This window comes from Lagenorhynchus albirostris, chromosome 20 (assembly GCF_949774975.1).
Source record: "Lagenorhynchus albirostris chromosome 20, mLagAlb1.1, whole genome shotgun sequence".
NCBI lineage: Eukaryota > Metazoa > Chordata > Mammalia > Artiodactyla > Delphinidae > Lagenorhynchus > Lagenorhynchus albirostris.
In genome coordinates this window covers 3,139,418-3,159,633 of record NC_083114.1, presented here as the reverse complement: position 1 = coordinate 3,159,633, position 20,216 = coordinate 3,139,418, and the positions used below count along the sequence as shown (strand labels likewise).

The following is a 20,216-nucleotide window of genomic DNA, read 5'->3' as shown; positions in this document are numbered from 1 at the left end:
TTTAGCTCTTCCCTGTTACTTTTCCACGGGGCTCACAAGCCCCCAGACCCCTCTGTTGCCAGTCCCCGTGTCCTACCAACCTCCCAGAATCCTTCTCGCCGGAATCCATCTTGGCTGAGTGATGCGTGCGCCACCAGGAAGGACCCTCAGTCAGAATGATTGGCCAGAGACAACCCAGAAACTAACCCCATCACCATAAAACCCGAGACTGCGAGCCACGTGGCAGAGCAGTCCTCCTGGGTTCCCTGACCCTGCTGCTCTCCACCCGGGCGCCCCTTCCCGATGAAACCTCTTGCGTCATCAGCAGGTGTGTCTCCTCGGATAATCCATTTCCAAGTGTTAGACAAGAGCCCACTCTCAGGCCCTGGAAGAGGTCCCGCTTCCTGCAACACCTCCCCGTGCCCCTCCCCATGGCTTCCCTATTGTTTCTCTCTGTGCACCCAGAGCTATAGGTTAGAAGACACACCGTGCTTTCAGAGCTGTTGGAATGTGTTTTAAGTGCTACTTAGAATTAATGAAACACAGGCCCTGGTTTATAGCTGCCTCACCCCGTGTCTAGGACAGTGTTCTGCATGCAGTGCATGTTCAGTAAATATTTCTGTGCTTTGTCAGAGGTTCTGGCATCAAATCCCAGGGGAGGGAGTGGTGGAGCAGAGCACGGGCTGGAGGAAGATAAAAGCAGAAACGGACGAAGCAAGACAAGATGAAATCCGGGGAGCCCTCCTCATGGGTCGGATATGTCCGCTCCCCGTGGTTCAGGGAAAGAGTTCAGGGCTGAGGGCCCAGTCACCCCAGAGTTCCAGCTCTCTGATGGCCTGGCTGTCACCAGAAAGCCACTTCATCCCTCTGTCATGCCCCACATTGAACAATGACAAGGTAGTAACAGCTAATCTTTACCAAGTCCTAACCACACACCTGAGATTTTACACGTATTAATGTATTTTCCTTAAAAATGGAGAACCAGAGTCACTGGCCCTTTTCATTTTAAGAAGGATAATGGGAGGGGCAGCCACCCACAGGTCATGTGACCTTGGACAAGCCACCACCCACGCTTCACAGCTAAGGAAACGGGATCACAAGAGTTAATCACAGATACCCTGTCTCCACTAGAGGTATTTTATAAAGACAAACTACAAGACTGAACATCAAAGAGCTTTGAAAACCTCAGAGCCAGACAACTGTGAGAGGTTATTATGGGCAAACAATGACATTACAGATTGGGAAGTGCTCACTGTCATCAAGGACAAGGGTCCTATTTCGCTCCAATGCATCACCATAAGAGAGACAGTCCCTGATCTCAAGGCATAAATTTGCCCCAATGAAGCCTTCAGAGACTGTCCAATCCTTAAGTCATTACTAGTATCAGAAAACAGAATATAGGGCAAAAAAAGCATCAAGATGATCTTACTGCAATTTCTAAAGACGGTATAATAGATGTGGACATTTATGTATTAAATAAAAGTGTGTTGTGTGTATACTTTTTTAAAGGTGAATTAATGGACACTTCTGGGATTTTGTAACCAACTCAATTTATAAATATTAAATTTTATATGGGCTCCCCTGGTAGCGCAGTGATTGGGAGTCCGCCTGCTGATGCAGGGGACACGGGTTCGTGCCCCGGACCGGGAAGATCCCGCATGCCGTGGAGCGGCTGGGCCCGTGAGCCATGGCCGCTGAGCCTGCGCGTCCGGAGCCTGTGCTCCGCAATGGGAGAGGCCACAACAGTGAGAGGCCCGCGTACCGCAAAAAAATAAATAAATAAATAAATCTTATACTTATATTTTATATGTTTTTCCTTTTCATCTTTCCAAGATTGAATCTTCTAATAAATAGTTCATTAATAAATCATAGCAGGAAAGAAAAAAGCATCCTAGATGTTTCTACAGATTCCAGGAACCCAAAGGAATTGATTTTAGGTCCTGAAGAATTAGAATCATATAAAGTACCAATAGAGATAATGGTAGTCCTACAAAGACGGAGGATAGAGGGGTTTTTAATTAGTCCCATTTTCCCTTGTCTCTTTGTTCTAATCAGAAAATCATTTCAGTCTCTATCTTCCTCCAGATCAGTATGGCCTTGAGTTTACAGGATGGGCTTCCCTTGCCTCCACCTGACGGAGCCACTGTAATACTGCTCATTTCCCCTCTTCAGTAGTATTTGTGACTCTGTAAAAATAACTTACAACAGCTGATATGTAAAAGTTCGGCAATCCGATACCTTTAAATACGCTCAACGTCGGACTTAATTTCTAGAAGGGCAAGGGAGACTCAAGGAGCTGGAAAGTACAGCTTCATTAGCACTCATGCAGAGGAGTGATTCTCAGTGAGCATCAGGACCCCTGAACCACTTGTTAAGCACAGATCCCTGGCCCCATCCTCAGAGGGCTGGGGTGGGATTCCAGGACCTGCATGTCTCATAACCTCCCAGGTTACGGTGGTGCTGCTGGTCTTGGGATCCCCCTTTGAGAACTACTGACACAAACAATGGTTACTGGAAGAGCCAGCAAAGACAAACCATGGATGCCTTCTCTTCCGTTTTCCTTGGGATGTGGGCTGCTACGGGCAAAAGGGCTGGGATTAGGAAAAGACTAGGGAAGACACATTGGGCAGGAGGACGGGTCTCGTGTATAAAACCTTTGCCACAGTGTTTCTGAGTTGGGCTCTATATGCGCCCTGGCATTCTCCATCGGTGGGCTAGACGTCATGAGATCTAAGGTTTTTCTTTTGGGACCAGACCCTGTCTGCCTCCCTGGGATTCCAAAGGGGCTTTCCCTGAGGTGACTCAAAGGGGCCAAGGCTCCAGGGGGGATTCTCCAGCACCAGTAACCATGACAGAGCCCACACAACCCCTGCAATGCTCAGAGGCTCATAAAGAAGGGGAGTACATGGTCCCATCCGGTGGTACAATGGGAGCTTCCCACCTGGAAGTGATCTGTGTTGCTACAATCCGAGACTACTGGGAGCATTCTCTCTCTGCGGTACATATTGATTATTAGATAAGCACTATAGATAGGTAGATAGATAGATAGATAGGAGAGAGAAGGGGGAGAAAGAGAGATAGAGAAATTTTAAGTAGCCCATAGATCATTGAGATATTTTGTGTAATGCAACATAGTTCAGATTTGGAAATACTGGGTCACACTCCCTGTTTACCACCTCCTGAGGCATCCATGTGTGTCAAGCAAACCAATGCTACCACCGTGACCAGACCTAACTGCACCAAAGGAAGGTGCCCGGCTTAGGAGCTCCACTGAGCCAAGAGGGAGCCGGCCCCCCACTCCCCCGCTCGGGTAGCTGAAGGAAGGGAAGCAAACGGGCACCGTGAGGCCTCCCCAAGTGCCTGGCCCTCCCTGGGCTTTCATTTCTTCCTCAGCAACGTGAGGATGCTGGCTTCCACCAGCTCGGGGGCCCTTGCGGCTCTGACCGATATGAACACAGTAACCTTCTGTTCTTTCACACGCCACCACAGGTCCCCTCTTCTCTATGCTATGCCCGGAACTTGCTCTATCATCAGATTTGAGTTGGGGGGTGTTGGATGCTCAGAAAGGCTGAGAACAGCCCATAGGAAACCAGGGCCGACTTCGCACTGTACGGTCAGACTCAAATGGCAAGGACCTTAGACAATGTTACATTGTGGGGTTTAAAAACACTCATTTCTAAGAGCCTGGGCTTACTGAGTCAGCGATCTGGAACATTCTCAAGATACTAAAAATATCCTGAGAGTGGACTGAATTTTAAACTGTGCTTTAAGAAACTTTCTGTGTGAAAACAATTGGGCATTTCTTCTTTAAAACAGTTATGCATTTTCTTTATTTAGATTTTTCACTACTGGAAAGAATAAGAAATACAGAGGGTGTTCGAGCCTCAGAGGGGAACTGAACATCAGGGCCCATAAGGCCATCCAGTCCTAAGATTCTATCCAAACAGCCAAGATTCTACCCAGAGGACCACGATTTATAACCTTAAATCTCTCAATTTACATTTTCAAAGCAAAAAAGATAAAATGCTTTCTTTCCCTTCTGACTGATAGTTTGAGGGTTCCCGTTCCCGGCATCAACTTGCAGGACAAAGGGTTCTTTTCAGCCAGGAGTTGGCATCTACCGAATGCTTAGTTCTTGGAATCGCCTGCCTGCTCCTAGCAAGACGTGAGCAACATATCCGTAAACGGTCTGAAACAGGTAAAATGGACACCTGGGTCTCACCACCCTCCAGGCAACCTTTTCCTAATTCACACTAAAATACATTTGGGGACACAGGGAAGGCAAAAGTTCATGATACTGAAAACTGAACGTGGTAAACCACTGCCTGGATCCCAGCACAAAACAGAAGGAGCTGAAAGGAGAAAGTGGCTTCTCTGATGTTCTCAGATGGGCTCTGAATCCAGGGGCCGCCAGTGAGAGAGGCACAGAGACCCAGCGGCCGTCACTCACCAGAAACCGCGGCATCGAGACGCCGCCAAGAAGACGTTCCTTCCCGGAATTCGGGGGTCTCGCCCAGGGCCTTCCCTCGGGCCTATGGATTCAGACTCCAAAGATGAACGTGGAGACGTTCCTTCCCATTCGGGGGCTCGCCCAGGGCCTTCCCTCGGGCCTATGGATTCAGACTCCAAAGATGAACGTGCACCATCGATCTGGCAGCAAACACACCCTTTAAAACTAAAATAATCTCCCCTCAGGTTGGAGCAGGCTCTTCATCCATCTGGTCTTAGCTCGGGCGGCCAGAACTAAACCCCATAGACGAGGCGGCTCAATCAACACAAACGTATTTTCTCACAGTTCTAGAGACTGGAAGTCCAAGATGATGGTGCCACTATGGTCAGTTTCCAGTGAGGGCCCTCTTCCTGGCTTGCAGGTGGTCACCTACTAGCTGTGTCCTCACAGAGAGCGAGCGAGCGAGCTCTGGTGCCTCTTCTTTATAAGGGCACAAATCCCATCCTGGGGGCCCTACCCTCATACCCTCATATAAAACCTAATCAACTCCCCAAAGCCCTGTCTCCAAATACTTTCCCACTGGGGGTCAGGGCTTTCACACAGGAATCTCAGGAGAGATGCAATTCAGTCCACAGCACGTCCATTTACTGACCACCTGTTATGTGTCAGACGTGCTGGTTGCAAGGGATGCAGACGTCAAAACACAGACCCTGGCCTTAGGGAGCTCCCAGTTGGGAACTTTGCCCACAGTCCCAGGGACCCCTTCCCTGTGGGGGGGCATCCTTTCCCTGGCTTCGGGGGGCTTTTTCCTTCCAACAGCCCACAGATGCAAGTCTTTTTTGGACAGCTGCCCTTGGGCTACTGGAGCGGCTCTTCCAGAACCAGCCAGAAATGGCGGGGAGCCTCCAACCCCCGCTGGGTGTGGCCCGTGGCCAGCGATTGATGGGTAGGAGCCCAGAGAACCCGGCTCCCTTGCTCTTTGCTCCCAGAGATGCACTCAAAACTTACAAAGGCCTAGCTGACACTCCAGGGCTCCCCTTGAGAAACAGGCTGAAGCTACCCCTCCGGGACTCAGCCTAAAGCCACACCCTCTCCAGCCTGCTCCTCCCACTGCTGTGCGGACACCAGGAGCACAAGGCTTGCAGGAGAATCGTCATCTCGGTATCCCTCCTGGGGGCGCCTGACCCAGAACCAGCACCTGGGTGAACGGGGCACAGCGCCAGGCCCCGTGGAGGACTTGCCACCCAGAGCAGCAGCATTTCTCCACTCGGGAGGCCTCCCTGGGGGGCTGGGCCTGAGCAGCGAGACACCGGCTACTACACTGGATGTGACTTTTATGACGAAATGTTACCAGAGTCACTTGGGTTCAGAGGAGAGAAATCATGGAGTATTTTTTTTAATCATTTTTGCTTGTGGAGAACCAGAACCCAGAAAGGCCAGGTAATAGAAGACAGGCCTCTGAACAGCACACCAAGGGGTTGAGACTGTAATTATCCTAAATCCCATCTTTCATCAGTATCTCCCTTGCTCTGGAGTCTCTCGTCTCCAGGGCAGATTGCAGGTTCCAGACACAGTGAGGCTTGGGGCCGCCACAGCAGGGCGCCAGAGTGGAGGCAACAGCAGGAACAGAGAAGAAAGCCTGGCGGTGCTTGTGGAGGGAACCCCAGGGGTCTGGAAGCTGGTGTGAGAGGTGAGATGGAAAATGGTTAGTGTCGGAGTGGGCTCAGGCCCCCGTAACAAAGCACCACAGGCCGGGCAGCTCAGACAAGACACTGACTTCCTCGCAGTCTGGAGGACTCTGAGATCAAGGCGCCAGCAGGGCTGGTTTCTCCCAAGGCCTCGCTCCTGGGCGCTTAGATGCCACCTTCTGCCTGTGTCCTCACCTGGTCGTCCCTCTGCGTGTGTCTGCGTCCTAATCTCCTCTTCCTGTAAGGACACCAGTCTGGGCATAAAGCTTGGACTAGACGAGCCTGCGTGCCTGCCCACTTTGGGCCGCCTGGCGAGGTGGGCACGCAGCATCTCACCCTAGGGGTGCAGGTTCAGAAACGCGGCAGGGTCCGATCACTAAGTGCTGACCAAGCCCCGGTGAGTCAGTTCACACCCAGCAAACTCAGAACAGGCGGCTCCGTAAGCTAGAATGCCTATCTAATAATCTACCTGCAGAGATTTCTGGAAGGTTACTGAGTGCCGGTCATTTCCGTGGGACCCTCCTTTCCTGCCCTATCCCATCACCCCACACTGATTACAAGCTTTCTGTGGCCCCCAAACTGTGTCCTACTCGATTTCATGTCCCCGTTCACTCATTCCCAAATGTATCTTATTAATATTTGTCCACCCAGTACCTAACACAGCATCTTGCATGGAGCTGGTGGCCAACATATGCGTGTTGGTGGCCACGCTGGCAACACGGGGAGTGTCAGCTAAGGGCACAGGCTCTGGGTCAGAACCCTGTTTCTACCAAGTACCAGCTGTGTGACCCTGGGTAGAACCAACTGCTCTGAGCCTCAGTTTCCTCATCTTATCAAGTTAGGGTGATACTTACAGAACCTCACAGCGTTATTCTGAGCATTGACTGAATTAATCTATGCATTCATTATACCCCACAGAGCAGCAAACGGCACACAGTGAACAGTATGTTCGTGCTGGTCATTTTTTTTTTTTAATATCCACTGTGTGCTTGACACATTACCTAGTTTTTCTCATTAAATCTCCAGACAACTATCAGGTGATGTTGTCACCTCCTCCTCAAAGAGGTGGAGGCCAGGCTGCTCACCTGGTAGGCGGCAGAGAGAGAGAACATGAGCTCAGAGCTGAGTCTCACACCTGCCCTCTCTCTACTGCAGTGCAATTAGGCTGAAATCAGCCTCACCCAAGAGGAACATCTGCAGGTGCTCACAGTCTGAAGTGGGAGGCCAACATCGCATCAGGCTCCACCCAAAAATAAGGGGTTCAGAGATGTGATCAAGTCCCACCTCCTACCCTACGTGGTTGCAACCCTGGATGCTATATCAGTATCCCATCCAAGTTCCAAAGCCTTTTCATTCCATCAGCCCCAAGGCATTCCTAGCATTCAGTGCCCCCAAAATGTCCCCCTGGCTCTCAGCCAGACCACCAGCATGCCAGCTGTGCCCACGTACTGGAAAGCAGATGACCGTTGGTGAAAAACATAGACTGTGACCAGGACAGGATATTACTGTGCTTTTTGACTCCTAAGCATTCCTTCAGCCCCACGATGGCGGAGAGTTAAACACTGTCAGCACTAATTCTAATTAATTAGAAGCAACAGTCTAGAGCCATGGCTGAGGCTGAGCTCAGTGGAAAAGAACTCCATGCTTGACTAGCGATGTCCGCCGGGGCACAGGAGGAAGGGCAGCACACAAGATGCACGTCTGCCAGCCCTTCCTCAGGCCAAGCCCCTACGCTCAGGTATTGAGAAAGCACCTGGTAACCATGGGGTTTATTCCCGGGAGGGGACGGGAGGGGGACATGAAAACAAAGATGTGCCATGGTCCCTGCCTTCGAGAAGAAACACACGGAGGTGAGAGATCAAATTAAAATATAAATACAAATGATGCGTAGGGAAAACTGTTCTGTTTTTTCATGGGGTGGGGCTTTCAGGGACTTTCAGTTTTCTCATCAGGCTTTAAATGCAGTCAGTTGTCGCCTGCCTCTTACAGAAGCCAGGCTATCAAAACCAAACCATAATCAACCTCGGGACTGGGCCCTGCACAGCATTGAGCCCAGCCCCTGTCCCCCTGCAAAACCACCTTCGGCAACAACCTGGCACGCTGCCCAGTCCCTTCATCAGCCCAGCCGGGCACGGCAGCCACTCCAACCCAATCAACCACGACTCCTAGAAAGTGTTTCCTTGGGCTCAGCCCAAACCTCTTTTCCTAATTTCCATCCAACCGTCCTGATTCTGTCTTCCAGGGCCATACACAGCATGAAGAACACCACTCATCTGAGGTCGGCGCCCTTCCTGCTCCCAGTTAAGCAGTCCCAGGACTGGCCCTGTTTTCCAGGTGACCTGGTTTTCTCAGATCACCTAACTTACCCTGGGCTGGCTTCTTTGGACCTTCTTTGATCTCACAACTCAAGGCGGCTGCCTGCCTCTCTCTGGGCTCCTCCTCCCTGATCCTGGTATCAAATTGCTTCCAGGCAGAAAGCTCCGGCGATTATAAGGCTCACTTCATTGTCATCCCTTTTCTCAGGCACCACAGTTGTGCACCACCTGTTGTCCGATGCCTGGGAGAAAAAAGTTCTTTTATGTACCCTGTTCAGCTTTCCAACTGACAATGGGAGGTTAAGTCCAGGCCTTGTTATCACACCATGGAAGTCCCCACAACATACATTTGTGATTTTGAGAGCTATTTCTGAGCGTTTTTAGAGATCCATCCAGTTGAGAGTCCCATCAGAATGTCTGGTCCGGGAGCTCTCCACAGGGTTTTTTATGTCTGAATCTATACAGGTGCTGGCATATATGTTATCACTTAATTCTCACAATTCTGTGAGGTGGGTATTATTACCTCCATTTAGCAAATGAGGAAACCAGGCTTGAAGGGATTAGCAAGGTTAAAAGTGATGGAGCTCCACACCCACAAGGAAAGAACCTGGACACTGACGGGGGTGGGACCAAGTTAGACAGAGCCAGAGCTCCTCCCTCTAAGCCCCAGCCTCCCAAACACATACCTAAAATTAAAGTGTAAATGGGAAAATGTGTGCTTTCTAGTGCCTGCGACTCTACCTGACCAAGAGATCTTTCTAAAACTCCGGCCTGATCATGTTTTCACTCCCATGTTTCAAAACTGGGCAAAAGGGACAACTCTCTTAAAAATATATAAAGAACAGACTCAAGAAAAGCAGCCTGAACAGACTAATAACAATAAAAGTAATCAAATTAGGAATTTAACACACACACACACACACACACACACACAATCACCCCACCTAGAGTTTCAGAGGCCGTTTCTATTAACATTCAAGGGATGGATAATTCACATTTTATACAAACTGTTCCAAAGGAAAGAAATATTCCCAAACTGATTTTATGAGGGTAATGTGACCTTGATGCCTTCCCACAAAGAAAACACAAGGCTCAGGCTGTTCTTCCAATGTACCACCAACTATTAAGGAAACAATAATTCCAGTGTTAAAGAAGTGGATGATATAGGGAACAAGGGAATGCCTGCCAGCTCACTTTACAAGGCAGTCATACCCTTGATATCAAAACTCAACAGGACAATCTGAAAAAGAAAAATTTCAGATCAGTCTCACTCATGAACATGGATGAAAAATATTCTTTTTTTTTTTTTGCGGTACGCGGGCCTCTCACTGTTGTGGCCTCTCCCGTTGCGGAGCACAGGCTCCGGACGCGCAGGCTCAGCGGCCATGACTCACGGGCCCAGCCGCTCCGTGGCATGTGGGATCTTCCCGGACCAGGGCACGCACCCGTATCCCCTGCATCGGCAGGCTGACTCTCAACCACTGTACCACCAGGGAAGCCCCAAAAAATATTCTTTTAAAATATAAAATCAACAACAACATGGTTGGACTTGGAGGATATCATGCTAAGTGAAATAAGTCAGTCAGGCAAATACTGTATGATATCACTTATACATGGAATCTAAAAAATAAAACAAACTAGTGAACATAACAAAAAAGAAACAGACTCACAGATATGGAAAACAAACTAGTGGTTACCAGTGGGGAGAGGGAAGTGGGGAGGGGCAAGATAGGGGTAGGGGATTAAGAGGTACAAACTACTACGTATAAAATAAATCATCTATAAGGATATACTGCACAGCACAGGGAATCTAGCCAACATTTTGTAATAACTATAAATGGAGTGTAACCTTTTTTACTGAAGTATAGCTGATGTACAATATTATTTAAGTTACATGTGTACAGTATAGTGATTCACAACTTTTAAAGGTTACATTCCATTTATATAAACCTATACAATATTGTACATCAACTATACCTCAGTAAAATATTAAATTAAAAATAAAATAAGGACTTCCTTGATGGCACAGTGGTTAAGAATCCTCCTGCCAATGCAGGGGACACGGGTTTGAGCCTTGGTCCGGGAAGATCCCACATGCTGCGGAGCAACTAAGCCCATGCACCACAACGACTGAGCCTGCTCTCTAGAGCCCACAAGCCACAACTGCTGAGCCTGCGTTCCACAACTACTGAAGCTCGCACGCCTAGAGCCCGTGCTCCGCAACAAGAGAAGCCCCCACTCACCGCAACTAGAGGAAGCCCACGTGCAGCAATTAAGACCCAATGCAGCCAAAAATAAACAAATTCATTTTAAAATAAATTTTAAAAATAAATAAAATAAGTAAAATATAAAATCAAACCCAATTAAATATATTTAAAAATGGTAAAGTAAGTACTCAAATAGAGAATTGGAACTGAAAAGAGATTCCAGAAGCAGACCCACATGCGTGCAGAAATTTAATTTATGGCAGAATTGGTACTGGAGATCAATGTGGTAAGGATGGATATTTCAATAATTGGTTATCCATATTGAAAATAAAAATAAATTAAATCTAGTGTTAGTCAGCCTTGTTGCTGCAATGATGCTGTATAACAAACATGCCCCAAGATCTCAGTGGCTTACAACAAACAACATTTCTTTCTCACGCACATACAGGTCTGTATGCCAGCTGTGACATCTAACAGTTCAGAGTCAGGCCTGCTCCAGCTGTCTCTCATTCTCTGAGCCAGGCTGGAGGAGAAGAGGGGACCTGGGACACGCACTTCTCATGTTGCAGGTAAGGAACCCAAGAGGGTAAGCCAAACCACATAGCACACTTAGAAGTCTCTTGTTGGCTGGGGCACACATTATATCTGCTCCCATTCCATTCACCAAAGCGAGTCACATGGTTAAGTTCAAAGACAGTCAGAAAGTGGAGTATATTCTGCCCACAGTGAGCCATGGCAAGGGCACAGAGAAAAGGAAGAATTGTTTTAAAATAATACAATTTACTACAGATCTCTATCTCATACCATACAAAAAAAGTTCATCTTAGAGGCTTAAACACATAAAGGTAAAAGACAAAGTTATGAAAATTTTAGGAGAATATCTTTATATCCTTAGGGTAAGAAAAAGATTCCCAAATATGATGCATAAAAAAGAAACCATTAGGGGCTTCCCTGGTGGCGCAGTGGTTGAGAGTCCGCCTGCCGATGCAGGGGACACGGGTTCGTGCCCCGGTCCGGGAAGATCCCACATGCCGCGGAGCGGCTGGGCCCGTGAGCCATGGCCGCTGAGCCTGCGCGTCTGGAGCCTGTGCTCCGCAACAGGAGAGGCCACAGCAGTGAGAGGCCCGCATACCGCAAAAAAAAAAAAAAAAAAAAAGAAACCATTAAAAATTGATAATTTCAACATTAAAAGTAAAAACTTCTGTTGATCAGAATTTCAAAATGAGATGAAACATTTGCAACATATATCAATGGTAAAGGATTAGTATCCAGAATATATAAAGCACCCTTCCAAATAAATAAGAAAAATAGACCTGTGCATATGGCAAACTTGATATTTGCCATAAGCAGCATTACAATCAGAGAGAAAATTCTGAACTGTTTTGTACAAGGTGCTGAGACAACTGACTATCTGGGGAAAGATAAAAAGAGATCCCTGCCTCACACTGTATACCAAAATACATTCTGGATTATTTAAAAAGCTAAATATGAAAAGCTACATTGTCATTTTAAAAGAAAATATAGAGTACCACTATGCACTGCTTAAGAACAAGTGTTTTAAATGAATACTGAAAAATCAAGTCATAAAAGGAAAGGCTGACAAATTGACTACATATTTTTTTAAAGCTGTTATGCCCAAAAACATCCTAAACCAAGTTAAAATTGAAGTTACAGAACACATGTCATGGACAAGGGATAAATATCCAGAACATTTAAAAGATGTCTTGCTAAACAAAGCCTTGCACATCTGAAGAGCAATGAGGTATCTCCTGTGGCTGTAGCACACAGTGGTGTGTGCGCATGCGCGCGCATGCCCAAGCATCTGCGTGCTACGCTCCACGCTCCTGCACGAGGAATTCTTTTGACTTAGAAAGCCCTTTCCCTGTTTTCTTCTAGGAGTTGGAAGAGACTTCAGGGAAACTAGTCTCTCCTTCCTTGATGCTTCTCTGGCTCGTTTCACATCCTCTATGAGACAAGCTTTAAAAGATTACAATTCATTATGATTAGTATTGCAGTGGCAGCTTGGGCTATCATAAGAAAATACCATAGATGAGGTGGCTTAAACAACAGAAATTCATTTCTCACAGTTCTGGAGCCTGGAAGTCCAGGATCAAAGTGCCAACGTATTCAGCTTCTGATGACAGCTCTCTTCTGGGCTTGCAGACGGCCACTTTCTCTGTGTCCTCACATGGCCTTTCCTTGGCATGTGCACATGGAGAGATCTCTCTCTTCCTGTTCTTATAAGGCCACCAATCCTATTAGATTAGGACCCACCCTTCTGACCTCATTTTACCTGAATTACCTCCAAAAAGCTCTACCTCCCAAGAGTCACGGTGGTTAGGGCTTTGACATAGAACTGGGGGAGCCAGGGAGGGGACACAACTCAGTCCTGGCAGGTATTCTGCCTCCACCACCCCTGTTTTTTAAAAAGCTTTCTGAAATCTGTACAAGCCTTGAGCAGCATCTGCCACAGCCCGCCTCTGTCCTAGGGCTTAGGGTATCAAGATGAGTTTGGTTGTCGTCAGGTTACTCCTGTAGAAACAGCTAATGAAGGGATGCGTCCATGCTTCTAGGAGGGCAGCATGACGAGATCCCAGAGAAGACAGAGGAGAAGGTGAGCAAGTGTTCCAAGATGTGTTTAAATGCTCTTCAAGGAACAGGTGATGCCATCCTCTCTGAAGTGGTGGGAGGTATGAAACCAGATGCCCAAGAAGGCTCCCCGAAGGATGGCGTTTTTTAGCCTAATTTTTGGTGGCTTCTTCCACCATCTGGGTGGCATCCACTATGCTGTCTCCATATTTTATCAGAAGAGGCTGCCAGGCCTCAGAAGGACGCATGCAGGGCTGGTCTTTCAGTGACCACAGGCACTCATAGATCCACAGTTATCCACTCTTACCTAACCTCACAGGTTGTGCTACATTGTGCCTTCATCCCAACAAAGACAAGTAGCATCAGTGGCTGGAAACAGGTGCCAGCAAACACCCAGCATTCTACAAGGACCCCCACCCAGCTCTTAGTGGTGGCAGCAGCCCTGCTCCCGGCCCCAGCTGGCGAGGACCATTAGCTACTTCATCTTCATTTCTTGCTGCTCAATCCAGGGGGCCCCAAAGGAAGTAACATGGGACTCAAGACACCGAAAATCTGTACCTCTCCAGGTCTACAGTTGAAAGTTCACTTCCGTCCAGGCCGTTGGAGCGTCAGTACACACTCAGATGAGGTTTGTTGGGTGCCGCTGGGTCCCTGGCATTGGTCAACAAGAAAGAGAGCCTCGTGCTGTCGCAGCGTTTGCAGACCACTTGGAGAAGAGTGATGGTTAGTTTTAGGTGTCAAGTTGGCCAGGCTACAGCACCCAGGTCTTTAATCAAACGCTAATCCAGGTGTTGCTGTGACAGCATTTTGTAGATGTGGTCAACACCCACAATGTGCTGACTTTAAGTAAAAGAGATTACCCTGGAGAATGTGGATCGGCCCCATTCAAATTAGTTAAAAGGCCTTAAGAGCAAAACTGAGTTTCCAGAGGAAGAAAGAAGTTGGCTCAAGACCAAAACATCAGCTCCTCACCAGGAGTCCCAGCCTGCTGTTCTACCATACTGACCAGCACTGGCCAGCTCCCACAGCTGCATAAGCCAATTCCTTGAAATAAATGCGTGTGTGTGTGTGTGGGGGTGGGTGTGTCTGTGTGTGTCTGTGTGTCTGTGTACATGCACTAGGTAGGTAGATATAGATATGGAGAGAGAGTTTATTTCAAGGAATATATCCATAAGATGTAAATATAGACATAGATCTATAGATATAATTTACATTTATATCTCCTACTGGTCTGTTCCTCTGACTGGTACAAGGAGACTCACACATACACGAGGCATTACTAGCCAGTGTCCTACGCGCTACGACTGGGGGAGCATCACATGCCGTACTTAACGGTGTAAGCCTGAGTTGGACCCTCCAGATCTGAATCTTAGAGCCATCATGCACTAGATGCACCATGACCTTGGGTCAGCTCTTATGTTCTGCAAGCCTCAGTTTCCTCACCTGTAAAATGGAGATAGCCTCTTCCTCCTGAGGTTAATGCAAGGGGTCAAAGAGGTCACCTGTCTCGCCCAAGAACACGCCGCTAGGAAGTGTGAAGCCAGGACTTCAACTCAGGACTCTCTGCCACCAGTGCTCGCCCCCCTAACCCTCTGCCGTCACCTTCTCCTTGGGGATTACACTTCAGCTGTTGCTTCTTTAACAGACGCTCTGCCCAAAACAGCCCACATATGTTGTTACAACTTCAACTCTGTTCTGCAGAGATGCCTCTTAAATTCATAGCTTCTGCCCAATCCTAAGGTAGAATTCCATGCTTCCATTGCATTCTGGTACTTGGATGTGACCACTGGCTTCAAACCCAGCATATCTTAAATTCAAACTCATCATCTTTCCCTGCCACTGACCAGTCCTGGCTTCATCTCTCTCTAGTTGTATGACCTTGGGAAAGCTACTGACCCTCTAAGCCTCAGAGTCCCCATCTGTTCAATGGAGGGAGGGGGGTGGTGATATGAGGAAAGCAGACACGTACCCTGTATGTAGTACCTATCCTGGGGTCTGGTACATTGTAAGCACTAAATGTATGATTGTACTTAGTCATTCAGCATCTATCCATTCATCAGCACTGCTTTAAATTTATTCTACAGTAGGAGGCATGGATTTAGTCCTAACCCACTACTTGCAGGCTAATTTTCCAGGAAAACTATCATTTCCCACTAAATCGAGTAAATAAGATGCTACAGTATGGCTGTTTCCTTTCCATTTTATGTTGGTGTATTGCCATCTAGTGGACAATGCACAAGTTACAACCAAAAGAAGAAAAGGGCGTGCAGACAAAGGCGATAATCCTAAAAGAAATGTTTACCGTGAAGACTGGTCCATAGCATTGTTGGATTTCAACAACTATCTGAAAAACATAAATAACAAGATGTGCTCTGAATAGAAAATAAATTGTAAATGAACACTACAGTAAGTTACCAGCTTATAATATTACAATCTCTTAACTTGTTCTAAGCAAAATAAAAAATAAAAGAATCAGCATTCTTCCCTGCAACTGACCGCTTTTCTCCATTTGAATTCTCCATGCCACATACTGGATGGGAATCTAAATCATAAGGAAGCCACTCAACCAGGAGTTAGACCTCCTGACTGCTCTACCTTTAACTAGCTAAGCAACTCTGTTTTCCTTTCTGAGTATGTTACCATTACGGAGTGCTTACCATATGCTTGGGACTATGCTGAATATTTTATATGGATTATCTCTTAATCATTAAATTATTAATAGTGAACCACTAGTAATAATGATTACTGAGTTTTTTATTTCTCTCTTCGATCCTCTGACCTTTTGCTTCATGCATTTTGGACCTCTGTTGTCAAGTGCATATATGTTTATAATTGTTATGTCTTCCTGATGGATTGACCCTTTTATCAGTATGTAATGTCCTGTCGCTTGTAACAATTCTTTCTGTCTTAAAGTCTATCTTGAATGTGTCATCTGACCTCATGGTTTCTGATGAGAAGCAAGCTTTTAATCTTATTGAGCATCCTTTACACGTGATGCATTGTTTTCTCTTGCTGCTTTCAATATTCTGTCACTGGCTTTTGACAATTCAACCATGATGTGCTTAGATGTGGATCTCTTTTGAATTTATCCTTAGAATTTGTTGCACTTCTTGAAAGTGCAGATTAATGTAGGGGTTTTTTTTTTTCCAAGTCTTTCATGAAATTTGAGAAGTCTCCAGCCATTAATTCTTCAAATATTCTTTCTCCCTCTCGTGTCCTGGGACTCCCGTAACATATATGTTGATATGTTTGATGGTCCCACAGGTCCCTTTAGCTATATTCACTCTTCATTCTTTCTTTCTGCTCCTCAAACTGCATTATTTCAATTGTCCTATTTTCAATTGTTCTCTTTCATCTGACTGTTGAACTTCTCTAGTGAATTTTTCATGTCAGTTACCATACTTTTCAGTTCCAAAGGTTTCTGTTTGCTTCCTTTCTATAAATTTTTCATCTCTTTACTAATATTTGCATTTTGTTCACAGCTCATTTTCCTACTTTCTTTTAGTTCTTTGCCCAAAGTCTCTCTTAGATCTGTGAACATACAACATATATGACAGCTGATTTAAAATCTGGGCTTCCTCAGGGAAGGTTTCTGTTGAATATTTTTTTCCTGTGTACGAGCCACTGTCTTGTTTCTTTGCATGTCTTATAATTTTTTGTTGTTGAAAACTGGACGATTTCAGTAATATAAGGTGGCAACTCTGGAAACCAGATTTGTGGCCCCTTCCCTTTAATGCTTATTGTGGTGGTGGCTGCAGGCTTTTTAGTGACTTTCAGAACTAATTCTGTAAATCCGTACTCTGTCATGTGTAGCCACTGAAATCTCTACTCAGTTAGCTTCATCTTCAGCTAATAATCAGGCAGATATTTCCTTAAGCACCTGAAATAAGTCTTCTGCCTTTTGCTGAGGGGCTCATGTGCATTGGGGCACACCTTCAACACTCCAGAAGTTTACAACTCTACCTAAGCCTTTATTTCCTGTCTGTGCAGAGCCTCAAGACCATCTAGAGATGAGAGATTAGGGCCTTTTCAGGTCTTTCCTGGGCATGCAAATCCTGCACATGCATGTGACACACAGTCGGGTGCTCGCAAATATACATATAATTCCCGTATATGTGGCCACTACAAAGCAGACTAATGCAGCTGCAGTGGTTTTAACTTGCAATTCAAATGCCATGAGCAACAATGACATGAAAACTGGTGACAGTTTTCAAACTGCTGAGACACTTTGTAAGGTATTGAAAGAGTACAACCTTCTTTCACTTGAGAGTTGCGTTTTTGGGTAAGTCAAGTGCTGCAAATCTGCAACAAAAAAGGACTTACAGTCTAAGCTCAGATAATTATTAATCAGTGTCAATGCTCACCAGCTAGAGACCCTGCGGAACAGAACTGTGGTTGAACCAAAGTGGGTTTATTAGCACTTTTCGCACAAGGAAGACCACACACCATGGGGTGTCTCAGTACAAGGGCGCTAGGACGGGCTTATCACAGAATTTGGGCCTGTGTTAGGGGATTTCAAGCAGGGTTCCATGACCCATAGTTTTACTCCAGATTGGGTGCTTTCAGAAAGCAAAGCAATTCTGAGTAGGTACCTTAGTAATTTTCATCCAGGTGGTAGGAAGAACAGAGTGGTCTAAGACCATGCTCAGCAGAGCAGCCGCAGTCTCCGCATAGGCCAGGAGAGGGGGTGTTTGTTCATGTATTGTGGTTTGCACAGTATTCTTGTTTCTATGCTCCAACATGACTACAAAGCATTCTCATTTCTGTCTTGCTGCCTCATGGTCACAGAGCAGCCTTGTCAGATGTTGGTGTCGTAGAGAATTACTCATGTTCAAAGAGAGCACCAGAGCCTAGCTGTAAGGGCCAGGTCAGCCTCCAGCTGACAGCTGTCAGGGGTTGCTTTTCCTTTCTCTTTATAGCAGGACTGTCATGTACATAATTTTCATGGGACACATGGAAGCTATAGAGATGTAGGACAATTTGGGGTTGTACAGGACTGTCCTATGCGCTACAAGCTCCAGGCATCCCTAGCCTCCGCCTACTAAAATAACCAATCATCCTGCTAACCAATGATTAACACATTTACAAAAACACCCTCCCTTGGGGGCAGTACCACCTCAAGAGAACTCGAGGGTGTAGCTCTAAACATCCTAAATCCAACCCCCAAATCACATGAAAGTAAGAATATAGACATAAGAGTACAGCAGCCTACGCCCTCACAGAACTATTTCACCAAACAGTGCTTTAATGGCTTTGCATCAAAAGTTGGCTTTGAAAAGGCCGTCCAGATCCAAGGCTATTTATTTACTGTAGAAACGGTGCTGAGAGCACCAGCCACAGCAGCAGCCGGTGCCCTCTACATAAAGCCCCCATGAGAAGTATGTGGTGGGTGCTGCCAGTTTCCTACCCAATGTCCCTTTCTCCTTTCTCCCCTAACAAAACCTCACTTTTACTCAAGGCAGCCATGTGCCCAACTTCATACCTGCTTTTCCAGACTTCCGTACACCTGGGTGACACCACTTTGGCCAATGAGATGTAAGCAAGCAGAAGCAAAAGTCTACAGTGGTTTCTGAGAAAGCTTTTGCTTTTCTGCTAAAAGGGAACAGATAGGACGGGGACCTCCACTCTCCTTCCTTGCTTATAAACAGATGAGTCATCTTCAGCTGTGACAGTCATCTTGTGACCCTGAGGCAATGAGCATGGGGACAAAAACCAGCTTTCTGAGGAACTGTTTAGTAACTGCATCAACACCAGCAAGTGCCCAGTTTCAGACTTCCTTTGTAGAGAAACACACAAACCCTTTTTTTGTTTAAGCCACTATTATTTGTGGAATTTCCTGTTACTTGCAGTTGAACAAATTACTAATAGAGAAAACAGTTAAACATCAGATAACTTAAGGAATAAGAAACGGGGGTTTATGTTAAGCCTTTAATGTTACAAACAAGTGGGGGGAAAAAAGTGCTCAAACTATATGAGGGGGAGGGGTTTGAGTTAAATCTTCATTTTTCTTAGCAGGAAGCCAACAGCTATTATAGCAAGTTGATAAGTCAAGAAACACTGTACAAACAATAAGCATTTTATTTAGTATGGAAGTAAATACCCAAAATACAAAACCTGCAGCAGTTGAAGATGTTTGCTTCTGGGGAGCAGAACTGAGAGTGGGATAAGACTTGCATTTCTTTGTAGCCCTTCGGTTTTCTGACCATGACTGCTTTAATTATTTTGTAATTAATCATAGTGGGGAAAAGTGATATATAAGACTAAACTTTTTCTTGGCACTAAATTTAACTTCTTTAGGAAGGAAGGATTGCTCTTTTCCTTTTAGAATAACAATATTAAGGTTTTAAGGAATGCTTCCTGCTTCTCACAAGAATTTGGTATTATTTCAACTTTACTTTTAATTGAAAAATGTATGTGACATATGATTTGAGAACGTGTTCCTCAAAACCAGGCAGACCTTGGTTTCACCTTCCCAGCAGTGGTTTGCAGCAAACAGTGGCTCGGGGGCTTCTTGGAAAATGGTAGTTAGGGCTGAGCGGGTGATTCCAGAACCTCCAAACCTGTTTCCTCTAGAGCAGCTCTGCTTTGCTCATTACAGATATTCAGCTTTGACACAAGACTTAGAAGAAAGAGCTCTACTAGTTTGAACATCACTGCAATGCCACAAAAGTTAGCACAGCTGAACCTGACCTGCAAACATACTGTTTGACTTCACATGTTTTTTTTCCTTTTAAAATTTAATTTACAAACATTAAAAGATCAGATTTCATATAAACATCCAGATTTTCCATTCCTCTTAAAAAACAGAAAACCCTAGCAACACAGGAACCACATTCCTGAGTGGCAACAAGTGGCTGGAAATGAGAAGCTCCTGTCCCTTTAGATGGAGGTAGACTCTCCTAGTTGAATTTTCACCTGGTCAACTTCACCTGTCTGTTCTGATTAGAATTGGTGATGCTGCACTAAGGGACCAGATTCCAATTTCTTT

At 46.0% G+C, this 20,216-nt stretch overlaps 1 protein-coding gene across 1 annotated transcript in view; it reads right to left on the bottom strand.

The window, feature by feature from the left end:
- Positions 1-20,216, bottom strand: part of TEKT3 (tektin 3) — a 176,506-nt gene that overhangs the window by 156,007 nt on the left and 283 nt on the right. Inside the window, exons 2-3 of the mRNA XM_060133174.1 lie at positions 15,531-15,572; positions 8,484-8,674 (exon numbers count right to left, since the gene is read on the bottom strand). The gene's annotated coding sequence lies outside the window, so the exon portion shown is untranslated. The remainder of the gene's footprint in view (positions 1-8,483; positions 8,675-15,530; positions 15,573-20,216) is intronic.